This window comes from Eriocheir sinensis, chromosome 52 (assembly GCF_024679095.1).
Source record: "Eriocheir sinensis breed Jianghai 21 chromosome 52, ASM2467909v1, whole genome shotgun sequence".
Taxonomy (NCBI): domain Eukaryota; kingdom Metazoa; phylum Arthropoda; class Malacostraca; order Decapoda; family Varunidae; genus Eriocheir; species Eriocheir sinensis.
The window spans coordinates 11,461,044-11,486,550 of NC_066560.1; the positions used below are offsets into that span (position 1 = coordinate 11,461,044).

The window sequence follows — 25,507 nt, forward strand, 5'->3', positions numbered from 1 at the left end:
CCTCCTCCTCCTTCTCCTTTTCTTCAAGCTTCATCTTCCTTGCTTAGTTTTTACTGGGAAAGTTGAAGGACACGCATATATTAGCGCTCTTCCTTCACGCCCTCTCTCCGTTCTCCTCCTTCTCGGTGCTGAAGTTGCAAGATCAGGCCTCTAGTTTTGTCTCCTGAACCTTATGCATATTGGGTTGATTCTTCACGGTCTGTATTGCTGTATTCGTCTTCCTCTACTACTACTACTACTGCTACTACTACGACTACGACTACTACAACTATCATCACTACTACCACAACTTTCTGTATGTTTATTTTCTGATTCTATTTCCCTTTACTTTCCTATTCCTTTCCCTGGTCTAACTTAACGTAACCTAGACAACTAAGCATTCCGATTCACTTATACTTATTTTATTCCTATTTTTGTCTTTACTACTTCAACAACTATTTTCCCTACTAACAATGAATATACGTATAACAGAATAACCATAGTAGCATTAATTTATAGACTACAGAGGAAATAATTAAAAAAAACGGCAGTATTATCCCACAGAATCGGTATTAAAAGCCAGTTAATTAAAAAGCTGTCGCGGGCAGTTAGTTTTTACATTGTTGATTCATTTTGATCGTCCCGGGAACAGACGCTCCACACACATTTGATCGTCCCGGGAACAGACGCTCCACACACGCGGCTATCGGCGGCCCCGCGTTGATGATAATGGGCAGCGCAAGTTGGTGGTGGGCCCGGCGGTGTTTTTGATAATGGTGTTCTTGATTATGGTGTTGATAATGGTGTTCTTGATAATGGTGTTCTTGATAATGGTGTTCTTGATAATGGTGTTGATAATGGTGTTCTTGATAATGGTGTTCTTGATAATGGTGTTGATAATGGTGTTCTTGATAATGGTGTTCTTGATAATGGTGTTCTTGATAATGGTGTTCTTGATAATGGTGTTCTTGATAATGGTGTTCTTGATAATGGTGTTCTTGATAATGGTGTTCTTGATAATGGTGTTCTTGATAATGGTGTTGATAATGGTGTTCTTGATAATGGTGTTGATAATGGTGTTCTTGATAATGGTGTTGATAATGGTGTTCTTGATAATGGTGTTCTTGATAATGGTGTTGATAATGGTGTTCTTGATAATGGTGTTGATAATGGTGTTGATAATGGTGTTCTTGATAATGGTGTTGATAATGGTGTTGATAATGGTGTTCTTGATAATGGTGTTGATAATGGTGTTGATAATGGTGTTCTTGATAATGGTGTTGATAATGGTGTTGATAATGGTGTTCTTGATAATGGTGTTGATAATGGTGTTCTTGATAATGGTGTTGATAATGGTGTTCTTGATAATGGTGTTCTTGATAGTGGTGTTCTTGATAATGGTGTTCTTGATAGTGGTGTTCTTGATAATGGTGTTCTTGATAATGGTGTTCTTGATAGTGGTGTTCTTGATAATGGTGTTCTTGATAGTGGTGTTCTTGATAATGGTGTTCTTGATAGTGGTGTTCTTGATAATGGTGTTCTTGATAATGGTGTTCTTGATAATGGTGTTCTTGATAATGGTGTTCTTGATAGTGGTGTTCTTGATAATGGTGTTCTTGATAATGGTGTTCTTGATAATGGTGTTCTTGATAATGGTGTTCTTGATAATGGTGTTCTTGATAATGGTGTTCTTGATAATGGTGTTCTTGATAGTGGTGTTCTTGATAATGGTGTTGGTAATGGTGTTCTTGATAATGGTGTTCTTGATAATGGTGTTCTTGATAATGGTGTTCTTGATAATGGTGTTCTTGATAGTGGTGTTCTTGATAATGGTGTTGATAATGGTGTTCTTGATAATGGTGTTCTTGATAATGGTGTTGATAATGGTGTTCTTGATAATGGTGTTCTTGATAATGGTGTTCTTGATAATGGTGTTCTTGATAATGGTGTTCTTGATAATGGTGTTCTTGATAATGGTGTTCTTGATAGTGGTGTTCTTGATAATGGTGTTCTTGATAGTGGTGTTCTTGATAATGGTGTTCTTGATAATGGTGTTCTTGATAATGGTGTTCTTGATAGTGGTGTTCTTGATAATGGTGTTGATAATGGTGTTCTTGATAATGGTGTTCTTGATAATGGTGTTGATAATGGTGTTCTTGATAATGGTGTTGATAATGGTGTTCTTGATAATGGTGTTCTTGATAATGGTGTTGATAATGGTGTTCTTGATAATGGTGTTCTTGATAATGGTGTTGATAATGGTGTTCTTGATAATGGTGTTCTTGATAATGGTGTTCTTGATAGTGGTGTTCTTGATAATGGGCAACGCAAATTGGTGTGGCCCGGCGGTGTTCTTGTGTGCGCACCGTGTAATAGGTTTGGCGTCCCGCGGTGGAAAAAAAAAAATCGTGTTCAGAGTGTAGAAAAAAAATGGAAGCTTTGTTGGAGTTTTATATTTCTGGCTGGCGGTCTGTTTGTTTGTTTGTTTGTTTGTTTTTGGTTAGTTGATTGGTTGGTTGGCGTGTATGCGTGTACCTGTCTGTCTGTCTTGTATGTGTCTGTTAGTCAATGTGTCTGTGTCTGTCTGTCTGTCGGTGTATTTTTTTGAGTGTCAGTGTGTGTGTGTGTGTGTGTGTGTGTGTGTGTGTGTGTGTGTGTGTGTGTCTGTCTGTCTGTGTCTGTCTCTCTCTCTCTCTCTCTCTCTCTCTCTCTCTCTCTCTCTCTCTCTCTCTCTCTCTCTCTCTCTCTCTCTCTCTCTCTCTCTCTCTCTCTCTCTCTCTCTCTCTCTCTCTCTCTCTCTCTCTCTCTCTCTCTCTCTCTCTCTCTCTCTCTCTCTCTCTCTCTCTCTCTCTCTCTCTCTCTCTCTCTCTCTCTCTCTCTCTCTCTCTCTCTCTCTCTCTCTCTCTCTCTCTCTCTCTCTCTCTCTCTCTCTCTCTCTCTCTCTCTCTCTCTCTCTCTCTCTCTCTCTCTCTCTCTCTCTCTCTCTCTCTCTCTCTCTCTCTCTCTCTCTCTCTCTCTCTCTCTCTCTCTCTCTCTCTCTCTCTCTCTCTCTCTCTCTCTCTCTCTCTCTCTCTCTCTCTCTCTCTCAGGTGTACAGAGGTAAGAAAGCTGTATTAAGCCATCCACCAACGTCCTCACACCTCCACTTTTCCTCATCTTAGCTGTCTGTGTGTGTGTGTGTGTGTGTGTGTGTGTGTGTGTGTGTGTGTGTGTGTGTGTGTGTGTGTGTGTGTGTGTGTGTGTGTGTGTGTGTGTGTCTGTCTCGATATCCTTGTAGATCCAAACAAGAGCCGTCAAAATGTGCTTCTCCGGGTTCCTTAAAGAGACAGACAGACAGACAGACAGACAGTTAATATTTGTTTCTACTTCAGCAACGGGTACCATCACGACGATCACTATAGCCTGTCCCACCCCCAACGTCAAGAGCAATGCCTTCCTTAACTTTTAACCTTTACTCCTAACCTGATTCTCGTGATAGCGTAGAGAGGTCATTGATGCCCATACTCTCAGAAGCTTCGGGTTCTCACTACCAGTATTTCCTAAGACCAGAGAGAGAGAAGAAGAGTTGTAAGGCTGTCATCGGGTGTTTTAATCTTCAGGGTGTAGAGGCCTTGTAACACTTGCCTGATTTATTAAACATCAAACATCGTATTAGTCATCGTCAACAGTTATGTGGCCGATTTGTCTCTTTGTGTCCATTTTCCAAGGCGTGGTTACTCACTCATACATTCTCCGTGTCTCCTGTTGTTTGAGGGCAAAAGAAAGATATAGACAAAACAAACGGTGATAGTACTCCAGTAAATACCTGATACCTTTTATTTAACAGTACAGTAATCAACTTAATGGCAAAAATGAGTAAAAATAAAAAATCCCGCTAAGAACTACCAAGGGTCAGAATCGGATGGAGAGGTGACTTGATATACTCTCCTCTTCAAGGCTTCGAAGTCGTTCTTGGTACTCTCCTCTTGAAGGCATCGAAGTCGTTCTTGGTACTCTCCTCTTGAAGGCATCGAAGTCGTAGGCGTTCTTTATCCCGTGTGGGCGAAAATCCTTCAAAAGAGCGTGCCGTAACGTGGCTTAAAGGAATTACGTGGCCAAAGCTCTTGCAAAATTCTGACCATGTATTTTTCTCCTGTTTTTTTGCTAGTGGTCGGATTGTTATATAACGTAAAGGAATGCCATGAACGAAGCGAGCCATATTCTGATCATTGTTTTTTGTGAGCGGCTGGATTGTAATATAACCTAAAGGAATGCCATGAAGGAAACGCCATATTCTGATCATTGTTTTTTGTGAGTGGCTGGATTGTAATATAACCTAAAGGAATGCCATGAAGGAAACGCCATATTCTGATCATTGTTTTTTGTGAGTGGCTGGATTGTAATATAACCTAAAGGAATACCATGAAGGAAACACCATATTCTGATCATTGTTTTTTTTGTTGGTGCTGGACTGTAATATAACCTAAAGGAATACCATGAAGGAAACACCATATTCTGATCATTGTTTTTTTTGTTGGTGCTGGATTGTAATATAACCTAAGGGAATGCCATGAAGGAAACGCCATATTCTGATCATTGTTTTTTTTGTTGGTGCTGGATTGTAATATAACCTAAAGGAATACCATGAGGGAAACGCCATATTCTGATCATTGTTTTTTGTGAGTGGCTGGATTGTAATATAACCTAAAGGAATACCATGAAGGAAACCCCATATTCTGATCATTGTTTTTTTTGTGAGTGGCTGGATTGTAATATAACCTAAAGGAATGCCATGAGGGAAACGCCATATTCTGATCATTGTTTTTTGTGAGTGGCTGGATTGTAATATAACCTAAAGGAATGCCATGAAGGAAACGCCATATTCTGATCATTGTTTTTTTGTTGGTGCTGGATTGTAATATAACCTAAAGGAATGCCATGAAGGAAACTGTGGCCATATCCTGCTTATTCCTTTTTGTTAGTTGCTGGAAGAGTTTACGGTATACATTTTTTTGCCAGTAAAGGAAGTAACTCGAGGCAAAAAATAAATAAAAACAAAAAAACGCCGAGGCATCCGAAGCTGACCTCTCTTTGGGCCTCTCTTCCTTTTTTTTTATATATATTATGTCGAGCAGCGTCTAGCGGGCTGTTTTTTTAATATTTTTTTGCCCTCCTTTGCTGTAAAAAAAAAAAAAAATGGTCCCATAAAAGAGAGTAGAGATGAGTATATCTGATGGAGACGTGTCTTGATGCCCCCCCCCCCCCCGCTACCTCTGTTATTAGTACATACAGCGGCAATGTTGGAGAGACGTGGGCACTTGAACAAAGACATGGTGGGGGGGGGGGGGGAGAACGAGGGGGGGTGGTGTTGACAATCAATACATTATTATTCACCAACCTCACCCTTCTCTTGTGACAGGGAGGACCACCACCACCACCACCACAACCATCACTACCACCGCCACCACCTCTATTTACTGAACGCACACTTCCCATTCCTTAACTTTTCCCCTTCACCTCTCTCTTCTTCTTTCTAAACATCACATCACCTCCCTAGTATCACTTCTATATACCTGCATCTCCTGTTCCACCTGTCCCTTCACCTCTGATAGTCTACTTTTCCTCAACATCCCTCTTCTAACATCACCACCACCACCACCTCCTCATCACCATCACGCCCTTAGCTACACCTGTTTTCACCTGTGTATCCACCACCATCACCACCACCACCACCACCACAGCATCCTAGTCCATTTATCTCCCTCATTCATCTTCTCGTTCCCCTTTCCTTCTCTCTCACTGCCTCTGTTTGCTACTCTTCCCCTCTTCCAAGCCTCCTCCTCCTCCTCCTCCTCCTCCTCTTGCTACTTATGCGTATTCATCATCGCACGCTTCTCAATATTCTTCCCTTCCGCATATCACCAATCCTCCTCCTCCTCCTCCTCCTCCTTCTCCTCCTCCTGACGCAGCTGCAGACACGCTTCCTCCAAATATTGAATCAAGGCGCTATTTGCAAACCGCGTTGTCTCCTCTCCGATGTGAATGGTGTTCGATTCCTCTTCCTCTTCCTCTTCCTCTTTCTCTTCCACTTTCTCTTCCTCCACCTCTTCCTCCTCTTCTCATTCCACTTTATTTATCTTTCTCTTCCGTCAGTATCACTTCCACAACTTCCACCACTATTACGTTCTCTCCTTCCTCTTCCTCCTCCTCCTCCTCTTCCTCCCTCTCTTCTTATTCCACTTCATTTATCTCTCTCTCTTCCTCCATTATCATTTCGTCAACTTCCACCACTATCACGTTCTCCTCCTCCTCCTCCTCCTCCTCCTCCTCCTCCTCCTCCTCCTTCTCCTCCTCCTCCTTTTGACTTCAAGCGTAACAAACAAATTTCCTTCATAATCAAGTTCCTGCACCTCTTTGAATTCCATATTATTATTATTATTATTATTATTATTATTATTATTATTATTATTATTATTATTATTATTATTATTATTATTATTATTATTATTATTATTATTATTATTATTATTATTATTATTATTATTATTATTATTATTATTATTATTATTATTATTATTATTATTTCTTCGTGTGTCGCCAAAGTAACGTGTTTTGAACCTGAATCTGTGTCTCTTTCTGGCCTTATTTGTGTATCTTTTTCCTTGACGTGTTCATTGTGTTTGCTCAGAAAAATTTGTGTACCTGAATCTATGTATGTGTGTATGTATGTATGTATGTATGTATGTCTATATGTAGGTAGGTATTTGTATATGTATGTATGTATGTATGTAAGTATGTGTTTGTGTAACCTCCCATCACACACACACACACACACACACACACACACACACACGACTATCCCCCCAACACACACGCCCCACCCCTACCGCCCCCCCACACCCCCCACACACGCCCCCCCTTCACACACAAACAAAAACACACCAGATTTTTCCTTATCCTCCTTTATGCCTGTCGAGGTTGTATTGTCACGCCCATGCTCCTCTGTAGGGGTGAAGGGGGGGAGGGGGAGGAGGAGGGGAGGAGGCAGTGGTAAGGTGTGAGGTTATGGAAGAGAAATGGACAGAAAGGGGATCAGGGAGAGAGTGAGGAAGGGGAGGAAGGAAGGGGAGAGAATAGGGAGAGAGATAAGGGAAGGGGAGGGAGGGGGATGAAGCAAGGGAGGAAGGGAAGAAAGAAGAGATAAGGTAGAGGTGGAGGAAAGGAACAGACAAAGGACGCGAGGATAAGGAGGAAGAGGGGAAGAAAGGAAGGTGTGAGGCAGAGGAAGAAGGGAGGGGAGAGGCAGGGGTGAGGCAGGGGAAGGAAGGGAAGGGAGGGGAGTGAGGGATGGAGGAAGAGGATGTTGGATAGGAGGCAGGAAGAGAGGGAGGAGGTGACGAAGGGAGGGGATGGAGAGGTAAGGAGGAAGTGAGGGGTGAGACAGGGGTAGTAGGCAGGGGTGAAACAGGGGTAGGAGACAGGGGTAGGAGGCAGGGGTGAAACAGGGTGTATGAGACAGGGGTGAGACAGGGATAGGAGACAGGGGTGAGGCAGGGAAGGAAGGGAAATCTCTCTCTCTCTCTCTCTCTCTCTCTCTCTCTCTCTCTCTCTCTCTCTCTCTCTCTCTCTCTCTCTCTCTCTCTCTCTCTCTCTCTCTCTCTCTCTCTCTCTCTCTCTCTCTATCTATCTATCTATCTATCTCCTTCCTTTAATCCTCTCTCCCTTATCACCTTCTTCCCTCTACGTGATGTATAGGCGTTCTCTAGTTCTCCGTGACGTGTTCTCTGGTTTCAGTGTTCCCTCGTCGGGCTTAACTCATGATCTTTCTTCTTCTTTTTCATTCTATCTTCTTTTTTTTTCTTCCCCTTCGTAAGTAGAGATAAGGTTGGATGTCATGTATGTGTTTCTACATCACATAGGGTTATTTTTCTATTCATTGGTGGGTTTTTTTTTCTATTCGACTTTTTACAGCTTCTCTTTAATCCACATTCAGTACATTACAACGTTTTTTTTCTCGTATTTTTGTTTCATTATACGCCTACTGCATCTGCTCATTGTCCCCATTCAGTCACGTCAGGCGTTTAATTAATCAGGTAACGTACAAAGTGACACTCTCCCCTACATCGCTATATTATGTACCAAACACTTTATTTCTGCCTCGTTGTACATTATAGTTAGCAAGGTTTTTCTTCTGCCTACGTGGGATGTACAGTAATATATATCTTGTCTGGTATGTGTGTGTGTGTGTGTGTGTGTGTGTGTGTGTGAGGGGGCGTGTGTATGTACGTGTCTCTGTCTGTCTGTGGTTATCGGTGTCTGTCTGTCTGTCTGCCTGTGTATATCTGTGTCTGTCTTTGTGTGTGTGTGTGTGTGTGTGTGTGTGTGTGTGTGTGTGTGTGTGTGTTTGGGGGGTGGGGGAAGAGGGAGGGAATTGTTTTTTGTGCATTTCTGATTTTATTCTGAAGGATATCGTGCTGGATTGCAGTTTATACTTATAATGTATATCTTTTTTAATATGTATCTGCTATGCTGTAGTCAATAAACCATCTATATATCTATCTATCAATCTGTGTGTGTGTGTGTGTGTGTGTGTGTGTGTGTGTGTGTGTGTGTGTGTGCGTGTGCGTGAGGAAGGGAGACTCCACGCACACGGCTCTGAAGAAGTAATCAAGAGCAATTTGGCTGACTAACTCAATTCTTCTTCCCAGATTAACGGACTGCCATCAACCGCTCCAGACAGCCCAGCCCTCCTCAGTGTATGGGCTCAACGCTGGCCTGCCCCGTTCTACACTATCTCGTGAGTGTTATTTGCCTTCTTTTATATGGTAACTGTAGGACATTCATTTAATTTCGTAACTACAGCTTGTACGGTAATTAAACACATTCATTCACAGTCATTCACATTATCTCGTGAGTGTTATTTGTTCTCTTTTATATGGTAACTGTAGGACATTCATTTAATTTCGTAACTTCAGCTTGTACGGTAATTTAACACATTCATTCACAGTTATTCACATTCTTCCTCCACACGTACATTCTTTTTTCACGTATATGGTAACTATAACACATTCAGTCACATTTATTCACATACACTAACATTTTTTCTCCATATATACATTCTTTCAACATATACGATAGATTAAATACGTTCATTCACATTCTTTCACATTCTTTCTCCACACATACATTAACTACAATCCACTCATTCACATTCATGCACATTCTTCCTCTACACACATTTTCTCTCTACACATACAGTAACTTTAACACATTCATATATACCCATTCACATTCAGCCACATTTTTTTTTTACAGCAAAGGAGACAGCTCAAGGGCTTAGAAAAAAACTATAATGAGAAAAAAAAAAGCCCGCTACTTACTGCCCCTCCCATATGCTAACTATAAACAACTTATCACCATCACCCATATGCCACTACTCCATAACAAAGGCCTATAACATTCCCACCTCCCTTTCTTTGTCTGATGTCACTGTACTCCATCCTTCTCCTGCTACGGTAAGGGCTCTAATTCCACCTCTCTACCTGGCAGCGGGGTGTTGATATACGTCCATGGTGTCTTGTCTTGTTTTTTTTCTATCCCTCCTACGCCCTTTGTCCATTTCCTCCTGTCTTTTATCCATTCCTCGTCCTGTCCGCCTTGTGAGCCATTACAAGCTACATTACAGGCGCAAAACACATAGGTACAGGCTACATTGGTGAAGGTTCTTGCTTATTTTCTCTCTCTTCCTCTCGCCCTTAAGCTGTTTCCCTTTCCTCACCCTCAAGGTTACTATATCCTCTCATTCATCCTTGGTTCATTACACAACATCACATGACAAACATCAAAGCAGCGTTGGTGAAGTGATGTTTTTTACGGGAGAGGAGACAGCTCAAGGGCAAAACAAGAAGCACAAAAAAAGTCGCCGGCCTCGGTATCTTTTTATCACCCACGCCCTTGCTCCAGTTCCCTCCCACGCCCTTGATCTGTTTCCTTTCTTACATCCTCGAGTTATTCCTTCCCAGGGACATCGTTAAGGCAGTACGCATTAACGAACTCAGACAGAAAGGCAGCGTTGAGGAAGTGTACCTGGTCTTCAGTTCCCCTTTTTGCTACTCCGTGTCCTTGATCCATTTATCTCTTTACGTCATCGAGATAATCCTCTACTTACACCGTTGAGGCATTATACATCTACGAACTCAGACAGAAAGGGAACATTGAGGAAGCGTACCTTGTCTTCAGTTCCCCTTTTTGCTACTCCGTATCCTTGATCCATTTATCTCTTTACGTCATCGAGATAATCCTCTACTTACACCGTTGAGGCATTATACATCTACGACCTCGGACAGAAAGGCAGTGATGGGAAATTATATCTGATGTTGAGTCCCTCCTTTTAGCTTCGTGTCCCTGATCCATTTCTCTCTGTACGTCATCGGGATATTCCCCTCTAAATACACCACCGTTGAGGCATCACATCTGCGAACTCATACAATTAGCAAAGTGAAGCAATGGCGAAGCAGTTTTAGTCATTACTCTCCATTTTTACTAATCCTGCGCCCTTGACCTATTTCTCCACTGATGTCATTAAGTCGTGTCTTCCTTAATGCACCGTTGAGGCAATACACATCTACTAAATCGTACTGACAGACAGCAAGGGCAAAGCGTTGATAGTCATTTGTCACCTCTTAAACCTCTCCCGCGGCCATGATCCATTTCTCTAAACGTCATCAAGTCCTCATTATTTGCCCCGTCGAATCATTTCACGTCTGCAAACTCATACAAACAGGCAGCAATGACAAGGGGTGTATAGCAATTAGTCTTTTTTAATATTCTCTTGCGCTGTTTGTTCAATTCTCTTACGTCATCAAGTCATTCCTCTAATTAAGCTGTTGTCATTTCACGTCTACAAACTCATACAAGCAGGCAGCAGCGGCAAGGGGTGCATAGTAATTAGTCTTTTTTAATATTCTCTTGCGCTGTTTGTTCAATTCTCTTACGTCATCAAGTCATTCCTCTAATTAAGCTGTTGTCATTTCACGTCTACAAACTCATACAAGCAGGCAGCAGCGACAAGGGGTGCATAGTAATTAGTCTTTTTTAATATTCTCTTGCGCTGTTTGTTCAATTCTCTTACGTCATCAAGTCATTCCTCTAATTAAACTGTTGTCATCACACGTCTGCAAACTCATACAGACTGATAGCAATGGGCAAGCGTTTATAATAATTTTTTTTCGCAGCAAAGGAGACAGCTCAAGGGCACACAAAATAAAGGAAACAATAACAAAAAAACCCGCTTGTGTTGGCAAAGTCCTTCCCTTTTGTCCATGTGCTATTTCCCTTTTCATTCTCCCGAGATGTATTCACTCGGTACACCCTGGAGTTATTAGACAGCGAGTAGATACATACATAAAGGCAGAAATGTAGTGGGTAACAATTGGAAAGGTTCATGTGAAGTGGCGAATATGCCCTGCACACTCCACCGTCGCCAGATTGTACGTACTCAGACCATAGTATTTAACGGTTTCTGACGCCTAACTATTGCCAAGAAACATCAGGAATTAACTATTTTAACGATAATTATAAGTGAGTCTCCTTATTGGGGCCCACGAGACAGTTTTTGGGTCGGAAGTCGGTAAATATAAGAGGCTGAGTGAGACAATCTGGCACCTTTGCTGCACACACACACACACACACACACAGACGCACAAACAGCATGGTGGTGAAGATGTGTGTGTGATCCTTGCTCTTATCTCTTGTTCGTCCCTCCCTCTATTCCCCTCTCGCTTTCCCTCCGTCATCCGCAGACCTTGTTTACGATTGGCTTAGAGCTGCAACGTCGCCGAACATCACTACGACCACGACCGCAAACCCACACACACACACACACAGAATATTGGCTTGTGTGTGTGTGTGTGTGTGTGTGTGTGTGTGTGTTAATATATCAATGGTGCTAAGGTGTAGAGATTGCCTGTCAGGGAGCAAATATGGTGTCCAATATAAGGAAAGGGTGGGAGAGAGAGAGAGAGAGAGAGAGAGAGAGAGAGAGAGAGAGAGAGAGAGAGAGAGAGAGAGAGAGAGAGAGAGAGAGAGAGAGAGAGAGAGAGAGAGAGAGAGAGAGAGAGAGAGAGAGAGAGAGAGAGAGAGAGAGAGAGAGAGAGAGAGAGAGAGAGAGAGAGAGAGAGAGAGAGAGAGATAATGAACTTTCTCGTTAACTGAAGGGTAAAAAAGAGACTCGGTGCACTAGTCATGAGATGTAGGAGAGATAATGAGTGATCCTCGGAGTCTCTTATTGCTCCTGATGGTCTCTTTCTTCCTCCTCCTCCTCCTCCTCCTCCTCTACTACAACCATCATCTTTCATATTCTCTTTTTGTTTATATCCCATGTATTCTTTTTTTTCTTTCGTCTTCTTCTTCTTCTTCTTCTTCTTCCTCCTCTACTACAAACATCATTCATATTCTTTTCATTTATCTCCCATGTATTCTTTTTTTATTTTTTTACTTATTCTTTTCTCTTTTCATACTTATGGAGACAAGTTAACACACACACACACACACACACACACACACACACACACACACACACACACACACACACACACACACACACACACACACACACACACACACACACACACACACACACACACACACACACACACACACACACACACACACACACACACACACACACACACACACAAAGACACACACACATACACGCGTTCACACACAAGGAAGGAAAGAAAGAAAGGAAAAGTATATAAAAAGACACACTTCAAGAGCAAAAGTCAAGTCGTTTGTTTCCTCGCTGATGTATCACACGCGCCTCTTAAGGGTCGCTATTCCTGGAAAGGGGGACAAAAACGGAATAAAAAGAAGGAAGATCAAAATAAAAAAGCACCCCCTTCCTCGATTCACAAGCAAGAGGGAAAGAAAACGTGAGGATTGAAGGTATTGGGGGATGAGATATTTCCTTTTTCTTAACTGTGTTGGAGTCAGGAATCAAGAACAAGACAAAATATTAAGAAAACGAAACCAAGAGGGGAAAAAGGGGACCAAAACGAAATAAAAAGAAGGAAGATCAAAATAAAATAGCGCCCCCTTCCTCGATTCACAAGCAAGAGGAAATTTCCTTTTTTCTTAACGTGTTGGAGTCAGGAATCAAGAACAAGACAAAATAGAAAAAAACCAAAAAAAGGGAAAAGAAATAAAAAGAAGGAAGATCAATATAAAAAAGCACCCCCTTCCTCGATTCACAAGCAAGAGGGAAAGAAAACGTGAGGATTGAAGGTATTGGGGGATGAGATATTTCCTTTTTCTTAACGGTGTTGGAGTCAGGAATCAAGAACAAGACAAAATATTAAGAAAAAGAAACCAAAAGGGGACAAAAAAGAAATAAAAAGAAGGAAGATCAAAATAAAAAAGCACCCCCTTCCTCGATTCACAAGCAAGAGGGAAAGAAAACGTGAGGATTGAAGGTATTGGGGGATGAGATATTTCCTTTTTCTTAACGGTGTTGGAGTCAGGAATCAAGAACAAGACAAAAATATATAAAACAAAGCCAAAAAAGAAGTTCTCGCATCACGCTGACAAAGAGAAAACGAAGAAAATTGCCCCCAGAAGAATGACTAATTTTAGCTGTAATCTCACACCTTGTCAGCTCCGTGGAAGAAGTGAGAGATGGAGTTGACTTTAGCGTGGAGGATAGGAAAAAGACGAAGATGGAGCTGATATTAACTACCCTGAGCCGTAGATGTGGAAGCTTAATATGAGTGAAGCTTGTCTCAATCTCAGCCCTTCCTCAGCTACATGGAAGAAGAGGAGGATGGAGCTGGCTTGACCGTGGAGATTAGGAAAAAAAAGTAAGATTTAGCTGATATTACCATTGCGATATTAACTATACCCTGAGCCGTAGGAGACGTGGAACTTGTCTCAATCTTATTCCTTCCTCAGCTACATGGAGGAAGAGGAAGATGGAGCTGGCTTTAGCGTGGAGGATAGGAAAAAGATTAAGGTGGAACTGATATTTCCATGGCGATATTAACTACCTTTTGCTGTAGGAGACATTGAGAGTAGATACAATTAAAACCTATCCTTCATCTCCACCCCCTGCCTGCCTCCGCTACATGGAAATAAAAGAAAGATTGAGGTCGTTTTCCCGTGGTGATTTTAACTACCTTTTGCTGTAGGAGACATTGAGGGTAGATACAATTAAAACCTATCCTTCATCTCCACCCCGTGCCTGCCTCCGCTACATGGAAATAAAAGAAAGATTGAGGTCGTTTCCCCGTGGTGATATTAACTACCTTTTGCTGTAGGAGACATTGAGGGTGGATACAATTAAAACCTCTCCTTCATCTCACCCCTGCTTCGCTACATGGAAAAAAAGAAAGATTGAGGTCGTTTACAGTGGCGATACTAATTACCTTATGCCGTAGACGTGGAGGGGAGGTATGAACGAAGTCTACCCTCAGTCTCACCTCCTTGCCAGCTATATGGTAGAAAAGAAAGACGAGTTCATTTTCCCGTGGTGATATTAACTACCTTATGCCGTAGACGTGGAGGGGAGATATGAACGAAGTCTACCCTCAGTCTCACCCCCTTGTCAGTTACATGGAAGAAAAGAGAGACGAGTTCATTTTCCCGTGGCGATATTAATTACCTTATGCCGTAGACGTGGAGGGGAGATATGAGCGAAGTCTACCCTCAGTCTCACCTCCTTGTCAGCTATATGGAAGAAAAGAAAGACTCGAGTTCATTTTCCCTTGGCGATATTAACTTCCTTATGCCATAGACGTGGAGGGGAGATATGAACGAAGTCTACCCTCAGTCTCATCCCCTTGCCAGCTATATGGAAGAAAAGACAAGTTCATTTTCCCTTGGTGATATTAACTACCTTATGCTGCTGGTGATGTAAAGGATAGATATGAACAATATATTTTAGGAGCAGCGAGTAGCGGGCTTTTTTTCTTATTATTGTTTCCTTTTGCTGTGCCCTTGAGCTGTCTCCTTTGTTGTAAAAAAAAATATCAGTTACGTCATGTCTTAGAGTCACAAGGTAGCTCAGCCTGGGGAGGGAACGTATTAGTCTTGGGGTTCCCGTTAGCTGCCACTTGTCTCAGGAGAAGGGACGGTGGATATGAGGTGCACAGGATATTGAGGAGGAAATATTAGCTCTTTTTTGTCTTTCTATGTACTGCGTCATTTATAGTGTTAATAGATTTTCTTGAGGGGTTATATCGTGCTTGGCCCCAGACAGTTGATGGCGCGGGCGAATTTTATTTAGAGTGACTTGCGTGAAATATGACTTTGGGGAAGAGGAAAAATCAGTGTTAAAGTGCATATTAGCTAACTTGTCTTTGGGTATAGGAAGGAAGATGTGAGAAGCTGTTTTCACTACACGAGGAGATGAAGCGAAAGGAAGAGGAGAAATCAGTGTTAAAGTGCATATTAGCTAACTTGTCTCGGTGTATGGGAAGGGAGGTGTGAGGATGAGAGGTTATTTGGACTACACAGATTGGTCAAGCGTGAACAATAGGAGATATTTGTGTTGAAGAAGTGCATATTAGCTAACTCTCGTCTCGGGGTATGGGGAGGAAGGTGTGGGGATGAGAGGTTAGTTGTATTACACTGGGCGATGTTGAGTGAGGAGTTGAAGGAAGAGGAGATATTGCTGTTGAGGTACGCATTAACTCCCTCTTGTCCTGGGGTATGGGAAGGGTAAGTGTGGGGACGAGAGGTCATATAGGTACTCCGCGGGGTGGTGAGGCGTGAGAAGAGGCAGAGAAGATATTGCCCTTGGAGACTTGGGGAACGTGTCTGCTACTTGTTATTGATGAAGAAAGGAGAGGAAAGACGTTTAGATGGCAAGTTATTTGGGTGAAAACATGAGCTACTTTTTACCTTAGATTAGATACACAGATCTTCAGGACAAGTCATACAAGAAGTAATAAAAAACTTTGCCGTATGGAAGGGTTAGGATTACATGGGTCGGGGAGGGTAAGGATGGGAAGGCATTAGCTAGCGTTGAGACACAAATCATTTATCGCCACAGGAGCAAAGGAAGGGGAGACGTGGTGGCATTAAGAGAAGAAGGTACACATATTGAACTGAAGGGAGAGTGATTGTATTATTTGATTACTGCTTCAGGAATACAGGAAGGTAAACGGAAAGGTAAAAACGAGATTAATAGAGAGGAGCACTGTACACTTGCACTACGAAGACGGGGAGGTTCAAATGGATAAGGCAGGGTGTGAACAGCTACGAAGCATTCAGATTTAACCGGGTAAAGGAAGTATGGGAAATGGAAAGATGAAAGGAGAGGTAAACGCAAAATTGATAAAGAGAAATCACAACCCTCGCGCTATGAACACTGGAAGAGTTAACTGGATAAAGGCATTGTGTGAACACCGACAAAACTTCATTATTTAACTGGATAAAGGCAGTGTGTGAACAGCTACCAAACCTTCAAACATAATTGGATTAATCATGTTTGTGAAATGCTCGCTTCTCCCCACCCCTCTCACCCATAACACGGGGCGGACATTATTGACGCCAGCGCCTCTATTTTGATCGCCACTCTTCTTTTTTAATCGTCACTATACTGTTTTGATCGCCACTCCACTGTTTTGATCGCCACTCCACTGTTTTGATCGCCACTCCACTGTTTTGATCGCCACTCCACTCTTCTGATCGCCACTCCACTGTTTTTTATCGCCACTCCACTGTTTTGATCGCCACTCCACTGTTTTGATCGCCACTCCACTGTTTTGATCGCCACTTCACTGTTTTGATCGCCACTCTACTGTTTTGATCGCCACTCCACTCTTTTGATCGCCACTCTACTGTTTTGATCGCCACTCCACTCTTTTGATCGCCACTCCACTGTTTTGATCGCCACTCCACTCTTTTGATCGCCACTCCACTGTTTTGATCGCCACTCCACTGTTTTGATCGCCACTCCACTGTTTTGATCGCCACTCCACTGTTTTGATCGCCACTCCACTGTTTTGATCGCCACTCCACTCTTTTGATCGCCACTCCACTGTTTTGATCGCCACTCCACTGTTTTGATCGCCACTCCACTGTTTTGATCGCCACTCCACTGTTTTGATCGCCACTCTACTGTTTTGATCGCCACTCCACTCTTTTGATCGCCACTCTACTGTTTTGATCGCCACTCCACTCTTTTGATCGCCACTCCACTGTTTTGATCGCCACTCCACTGTTTTGATCGCCACTCCACTGTTTTGATCGCCACTCTACTGTTTTAATCGTCACTATACTGTTTTGATCGCCACTCCACTCTTTTGATCGCCACTCCACTGTTTTGATCGCCACTCTACTGTTTTGATCGCCACTCCACTGTTTTGATCGCCACTCCACTGTTTTGATCGCCACTCCACTGTTTTGATCGCCACTCCACTCTTTTGATCGCCACTCCACTGTTTTGATCGCCACTCCACTCTTTTGATCGCCACTCCACTGTTTTGATCGCCACTCCACTGTTTTGATCGCCACTCCACTGTTTTGATCGCCACTCCACTGTTTTGATCGCCACTCTACTGTTTTGATCGCCACTCCACTCTTTTGATCGCCACTCCACTTTTGATCGCCACTCCACTGTTTTGATCGCCACTCCACTGTTTTGATCGCCACTCCACTGTTCTGATCGCCACTCCACTGTTTTTTTTATCGCCACTCCACTGTTTTTTTTATCGCCACTCCACTGTTTTGATCGCCACTCCACTGTTTTGATCGCCACTCCACTCTTCTGATCTCCACTACTCTTCTGATCTCACGTGCCTTTGCTGTGACTGCTATAAAAGCCTTCCTTTATCGAGGCCGCACGCACAGGGCAAAAATAGCGACACGTGTCTATATATCGACCTGCTTGCTATTGCCGCGGGGGATAACACACAAACCCGCGACCCTGGCAGCCCTAGCAAATAGAAGACGAATGTGAATGGGTAAGAAAGGAGCAATTGATGTGAACCAGGAAAAAGAACCAAAAGCAAAACAATACGAATAAGAATGAGAAACAAAGAGACAACCGAAATGTAAAGGACTCAAAAACAAAATAACGTAAATGGAAAGGAAGGAGAAGCAGTGGAGAAAGTAATGAAATAAACCAGAAAAGAATGTGAACGAAAACAAAGTAATTAGAAAAGGAGAACTGCGACGCTGGATAAAATAAAAAGCATGAATGGAAAGGAGGAGCAGAAAAGAAACGAGAAAGAAACCAGGAAATAAAAACAATTGAAGAGCGAAACCCGGGGCACGAATGGAAAGGAGAAAGCAAAAAGGAAACGACAAAAATTAACTAGAGGAAATTAACAACACGGAAAAATTGTAAGCAAAAAAGGACAGAAATAATGGTCGCAGGAAACAGAAGGTCAATAGGAAACCAGGTAAAGGAGAAGGGAGGAAAGAGAGAAACAAAATAAACAACAAATACAACAAGAAAATAAACAAGAAAATCAAACGACCGAAAACTGAAAACAAAACCCAGAAATCGACAACTGAAACAGCAAAAGAAAACAACAACAACAACAGCCTCAGCAAACATCAGCAGAACAGGTGAAGAGGAAAGCAGATCTTGGCCCCAAACCTCCGCGTCTTGGTCCGCCGGTCTTGTTTCCCGCCTCGACTCAGCGCCTTCGCCAGGTATAGTGTAGCCCGCGGCCGTGCACTCTCGCGGCCGGCTTGCTCGAGTTGCAGCGGTGTTACGTGGCCGAACGAACACTACCTTCTCTTTTATCCATGAAGGGTGTTGCAAGAATATGAAATGGGTAAGTAAGAACGGTGTATCCCACGGCGGTCCACCATCCCTTCTCATCTTACACTGTCCATCGTTCGTCTATATTATTTTGCTTTTTGTTTTTTTACAGTAAACAGCTCAAGAGCAACAAACACAATAAAATACTCATGCCCTGAAAGCGTGGTTAAGTAAATATGTTGTTGTTGTTGTTGTTGTTGTTTTCATCATTATCATCATGCAGTCTGTGTGATTATAAAAATGAGTGAATTTTTATTTGTGTGTGTGTGTGGGTGTGGGTGTGGATGGGTGGTTGGGTGTGGGTGTGGGTGTGCTCCCGGCCTACACACACACACACACACACACACACACACACACACACACACACACACATTCAAATCTAGGGCAAGGGCCGCCACACAGGTACCAATATAAGGTGTGGGGGCCGCCGCTCTACCCCGCGAAGCCCTAGAGTGGGCCGGCTATGATGAAAGGCGCGGCGAGCAGGCAGGTGTCCCGGATGTCCTCCCCCCTTCACGTGGCCCAAGGTGTCCCCAGGTGTGTGAGGTGTGCGTGTGTCCCAGATGTCGCCTCCCTCAGCACGTGTCTTGACAGGTGTGCATCAGGTAACCCAGCACGTTAAAGAGGAGGAGGAGGAGGAGGAGGAGGAGGAGGAGGAAGAAAGAGAACAAGAGTAAGGGCAAAAAAAAACAAAAGAAGATCAGGATGAATAAATATGAACAATAACAAGATGAAAAACAAGAAGAAGCAGAACAAGAAAATAATAATAAGAAAAGTAGAAATAAAAGTGATGAAAAAATGAAATGGTAAAAAATATAAAAGAAAACATAATGAAAGAAGCGGTGCAAGAGAACAAGAGTAAGGTCAAGAAAGAACAAAATAAGAACAAGATGAATAACTTTGAACAAGAACAAGAAGAAAAACATGACCATTGTAATAAGAAAGTAGAAATAAAACCGGATAAAAAAAATGAAATCGTAAAACATATAAAAGAAGAAGAAAAAGATTGGAAAACAAGAACAAAATTAATCCAAAAGAAAGAACAAAATATCTAGAACACAACAAATGCTGAGAGAAAACAAGAAACGCGGTAAAAAAAAGTAACCGAATAGAATAACAAAAAACAGTAACAAGGAAAAAAGAAACAAAATGAAATATCGAGAGTTAAAAATCAGGTCTGGAAAAAGCGAACATATAAATAAGAAAAGAAAAAAGAAAAGCGGAAAAAAATGAAATGATAAAAAAATATATGAAAGAAAACATAAGAAGAAAGAAGGCTGGAAAACAAGAACAAAATTAATCCAAACGAAAGAACAAAAGATCGAGAACACAACAAATGCTGAGAGAAAACATGAAACGCGGTAAAAATAATAACCGAATCGTAAAAAACAGTAACAAGGAAAAAAGAAACAAAATGAAAAATCGAGAGTTGAAAATCAGGGCTGGAAAAAGCGAAACCAGAGGAACAATGTAACCTGTACTACCACCAGGCCGCGGGCGCCGTCCTCCCTCGCTGGGCTGGGTAAAGCGACACCGTTCACTCATGTTCAGCTCGTGTCCCTCTCCCTCCCCCGCCGCGAACCCTGAAAGTAATGCGTTCAGGGATGGCCGTCTCTGTGTGTGTGTGTGTGTGTGTGTGTGTGTGTGTGTGTGTGTGTGGAATTTGGGACGCATGCAAGGAATTGTAGTATGAAACAGACGGAACACACACACACACACACACACACACACACACACACACACACACAAAGGAAAGGCTAGATGAATATAGACATGAAGCGTTAACAAATGATAAATGTTGACTGAAATGTCCTCCTGAACGCTGCTTTGAGAGAGAGAGAGAGAGAGAGAGAGAGAGAGAGAGAGAGAGAGAGAGAGAGAGAGAGAGAGTCCCAGATTCAGAATATATTTTCCGCCACGAACGCACATACAACCCAAACATACGCACATACATATATACATACACACACGCACACACACACGCATGCACACAAAATATCTACATGCAGAAATAATGGCAAACATGTCCTTGATTAATTTCTCCCATTTTTCTCCATTTCTCTCCCTTTCCTCCTTTCGTCCCTTCCCTTTCCACTCCCTTAGCTCACCACCTCCTCACTGCACCCCTTCACTGCACCCCTTCTCTCCCCTTCCTCCTCTTCCCATCCTTTCTATCTCTTTCCCTATTCCTCACTTTCCCCTTCCCTCTCCACCCTATCACTTCTCTTCCCATCCCCCTTTTTTCCCTTTCTCCCCTTCAATCAATCTCTACCATCCCAGTCCATCCCATCGTTTCTCCCTTTCCCATCCCCCCTTCCTCCCTTCCTTTCCTTCCCCTTCCATCTCCTTACTACCCCCATCATTCTCTCCCATCCCAGTCCATCCCATCGCCTCTCCCTTTCCCATCCCCCTTCCTCCCTCCTCCCCTTCCCCTTCCATCCTCTCGCTCCCCTCCATCCTAGTCCATATCCCATCACTTCTCCCTTTTCCATCCCCCTTCCTTCCCTTCCTCCCCTTTCCTTTCCATCCCTTCACTTCCCCCATCACTCTTTCCTATCCCATTCCTTCCTTCTTCTCTTCCCTTTCTCACTCCATCCTCTCACTCCTCCTCTTTCCATCCCTTTCCTCCTCTTCCCATCCCTCTCCCCCCTTCCCTTCCCTCTTCCGTTTCCACTCTCACAATAACTAACGTTTCTAAACTCTTCATCCGTGCAGAATAAAAAAAATACTTGTGTCGACGTGGATTATTGAGATTGTATGCTGCCGGTGTGTGCGTGTGTGTGTGTGTGTGTGTGGGTGTGTGTGGGTGTGTTTCAATATTATAATCAATCCGTGACCATCAGGTTGCAAGATGGTGTTGTGTAGTGTTTCGGAAAGGTGTTGAAGATGATCTACTAAAAGGTCCCATGCTTGAGATGATGGTGATGACGATGATAATAAAGATGATGAGGATGATGATGGTGGTAATGATGATAAAACAAGGATGGTGACGAAAAGAAAAGGGAAGAGGAGAAAATGAAAACGTAAAGGAAAAGGGAGAAATACAGTATGAAGAGAAATAGCGGGAGGAGAAATAGAAGATGAAGAAGATGAATAATGATAACAATTTCACATAACACGGCAGACACTATAAATAAAATCCGCCTGCGCCACTATCGGGCTGGGGGTGTACAAGCATTGAGGTAGAATTGGTGGAGTCGACATCAGCCCAATTAAGTGAATCCTCCCGAGCTGTCATTTTTACGGCCAGGTGTCAGGTGTTGTCAGGTCAGGCTCCCTCTTAATAAGCTCGGCCAGGCTCGCCCACCCCCATCTTTTGGCCGTAAGTTTGACAGTTCGTCGGCTTCACCTCAATGAATGGGATTAGCGGGCCGTGTCGACTCCACCAATTCTTCCTCCATGCATACAAGAGACCCATCCACAGAACCTACCGGAACTAAAGGAATAAATAACAACAAAATAACAACAACAACAGCTACAAAAAGACGAACTAATAAAAAAAAGTCCCCCCAAAAAGCAAATAAATGAAACACAAACTTAACACAGAGAATCAAAAGTATAAAATCGCAGTGAGAAAGTAAGAGAGAGCAAGAGGAAGCAAGAGGAGGAGGAGGACTCAAGAGGAAGAAGAAGACAACTCATAACAGCAAAACAGCGATTCGACAGCCAACGGGGAGGCCGGAAACAGCATTAGACAGCAGGCACTTCAGTGTGTGTGTGTGTGTGTGTGTGTGTGTGTGTGTGTGTGTGTATGTGTGTGTGTGTGTGTGTGTGTGTGTGTGTGTGTGTTTTGTTTATTGTCGGTCACCCGTTTGTCTGTGTTTGTTGTTGTTGTTGTTGTTGTTGTTGTTGTTGTTGTTGTTGTTGTTGTTGTTGTTGATTTCCCTGTCCGTCATTTTTCTTCGCCTCTATTTTTTTCTCTTCTTCTTTTCCCTCCTCCTCCTCCTCCTCCTCCTCCTCATGTTTTTCTTGATGGTGTTTTTTTGTGTGTGTTTTCATAAAGGCGGAGGTGTTGGTGAGGGAGAGTCATGTTTGGCGTGGGAGGAAGATGATGAGGGAAAGTGTGAAGAGGAGGAGGAGGAGGAGGAGGAGGAGGAGGAGGAGGAAAAGAAAGATTGAGGGAGAGAGGGGAAGAAGGATTAGGAAAAGAATTAGGATTAGGAGGAAGAGGAAAAGTGGAAAGAGACAGATGAAGCAGAAAATAAAGGACAGAAGAAGAAGAAGAAGAAGAAGAAGAAGAAGAAGAAGAAGAGGAGACAGAGGAAAAGGAAAACGAAGAGGAAGAAGAATGGAAATTGAAATCGAAGTCGAAGTCGAAGAAAAGAAGTAGAAGGAAGAGAAGGAGGAAGAGGAAGAAGAGGAGGAAGAAGAAGAGGAGGAGGAGGAAGCTGCGTGAAGTCGTAAAGCGAGATGATAGGCGAGTAAGCAAAAAAAAAAAAAAAAAAAAAAAAAATGTGGAGGGTCTTACCTGGACTTTAATGAAGGTTGAGGCGCACCTGGGAGAAGACTTTTTACCTTTGTTTTTCCTCCCCCAGAAAACCTCCCGCCCTCATTTCCTCCTTCCTTCCCTCCCTTCCTTTGTGCGTGCGTTCGTGCGTGTTCGATGTTGAAGCGATTTCGATTGTAAGATTGTATACGTTTTCACTTTCTGTGTTCCCACCTTCCTTCCTTCCTTCCTTCCCTTCCTTTCTTTCTTCCTTTCTTTTCTCTCTCCATTCCCTTTTTTTCCCCTTCCTATTTTCCTTCCTTCCTTCCTCTCTTCCTTCCTCTCTTCATCTCTTTTTCCCTTACTCTTTTCCTTCCTTCTCTCCTCATTACCTTCCTACTTTCCTTTTTTTCTTTCCTTCCTTCCTTCCTTTCTTCTTCTTTTCCTTTCTTCCTTCCTTCTTTCCTCCCTTCTTTCCTCAATTCCTTCCTCTCTTTCCACCTTCCTTCTTTCCCTCCTTCCTTCCTTCCTTCCTTCCCTGGTTCTTCGATCTTTAACTCAATATTTATGTCAAGTTTTTCGTCCTCTTCCTTGCTCACTCACTAGCTTATTGCTGTTTCCTTCTTTCCTTCATTCCTTGCTTTCCTTCTTTCTTCACTTTTTCCATCTTTCCTATCTTCCTTCCTTCTCTGCTTCTTCGATTCTAACACAATTTATATATGAACTTTTTCCTTAATGCTTGTTCCTTCATTACTTCTTTCCTTCTCTGCTTCTTCGATTCTAACACAATTTATATATGAACTTTTTCCTTAATGCTTGTTCCTTCATTACTTCTTTCCTTCTCTGCTTCTTCGATTCTAACACAATTTATATATGAACTTTTTTTTTCTTCCTTGTTCATTTCCACTGCCTTAATGCTGGTTCCTTCATTTCTTTCTTCCTTCTCTCCTTCCTTCCTTCCTTCCTTCCTTCCTTCTCTTCTTTCCTGCTTTCCTTTCCTTATCTTTTTTTTTTTTTTTTTTTTTTACGTTCGGCCAGTAGACTTTCTTGATGGGGCCTGGTGGTCGACCCAATACCGTAATGGTGTAGGCAAGTATTTTATAGTGGCACCATCTTGCTTGGCTCACGCTGCCCCCCGGAGCTCATCTCTGATCCTCTTAGAGAGTTTATCTGGGGTCTGAGTTGATAGATGGTCTTCAGGACATCATGTGGGTAGTCTTAAGCCACTCGGCGATGACTGAAAATTGTGGGCTTGTGAAAATTGTGGACTAGTGAAAATTGTGGACTAGTGAAAATTGTGGACTAGTGAAAATTGTGGACTAGTGAAAATTGTGGACTAGTGAAAATTGTGGACTAGTGAAAATTGTGGACTAGTGAAAATTGTGGGGTATTGAAAATTGTGGACTAGTGAAAATTGTGGGCTAGTGAAAATTGTGGACTATTGAAAATTGTGGACTATTGAAAATTGTGGGCTAGTGAAAATTGTGGGCAGTGAAAATTGTGGACTAGTGAAAATTGTGGACTAGTGAAAATTGTGGGCATGTTTAACCCCCGCCCGCTCTCTGACGACTCCTCGGTTATTACAAGACTTTTACTTTAAGACTTCAGGTTATCGCCTTTTTGCGCCTTTACTCGTTCGCTCTGATACAGATTTATGGCATTTTTACCTTGACTATCCGCCTTGAGGTTCTCGTCCCTGCAGTCTTTCCTTGTTCCTTCTTTCCTTGATTGCATCCTCCCTTGGTTCTACGGTTTTAACTCACTTCGACTTAATAACGTCATAGTATAGCCTGTACATGTTAACTCCCTTTCGCGGAACGTGTGCAATGCGCTGCTACATAAGCCTTCCTTGTTTGCATATTGTTTTCCTGCCTGCATGTGTTGTTTTTGTTGGCGCAATAATAGTCACAATCACAATCGCTGATGTTGACTCATTGCGAGCATTGTTTTACTTCTGGGTATCAAACTAATCCTCTTTGTTTCGACGTATTGAACTCTATTATTTTCTGTGTAGAACCTGATTCCAGAGCCAATCCACATAACACAAGAGGAGGAAGAGGAGGAGGAGGAGGAGGAGGAGGAGGAGGAAGAGGAGGGTAAAAGAGGTCAACCCGAGGATATATTAGAAGACGAAGAGAGGAATAAGTAGGAAGGAGTAGGAGAAACATGAGAAGGAGGTTGAGGACGAGGAGCAGAATAAGTAGGAGGAGGAAGAGGAGAAGCGGAAAAAGCAGTAGGAGGAGGAAGAGAAATAGGAGGTCAGGGAAGGAAGGAAGAAGATTAGAAGTAAGTATGAAGATAATGAAGAGAAGGAAGGAGAAAAAAATGACCCCATACAGAAGGAAGAA

At 42.7% G+C, this 25,507-nt stretch overlaps 1 protein-coding gene across 1 annotated transcript in view; it reads left to right on the forward strand.

The window, feature by feature from the left end:
- The window catches only part of LOC126983063 (growth hormone secretagogue receptor type 1-like), a 112,601-nt gene that overhangs the window by 11,087 nt on the left and 76,007 nt on the right, over positions 1-25,507 (forward strand). Inside the window, exon 2 of the mRNA XM_050835543.1 lies at positions 8,667-8,755. The gene's annotated coding sequence lies outside the window, so the exon portion shown is untranslated. The remainder of the gene's footprint in view (positions 1-8,666; positions 8,756-25,507) is intronic.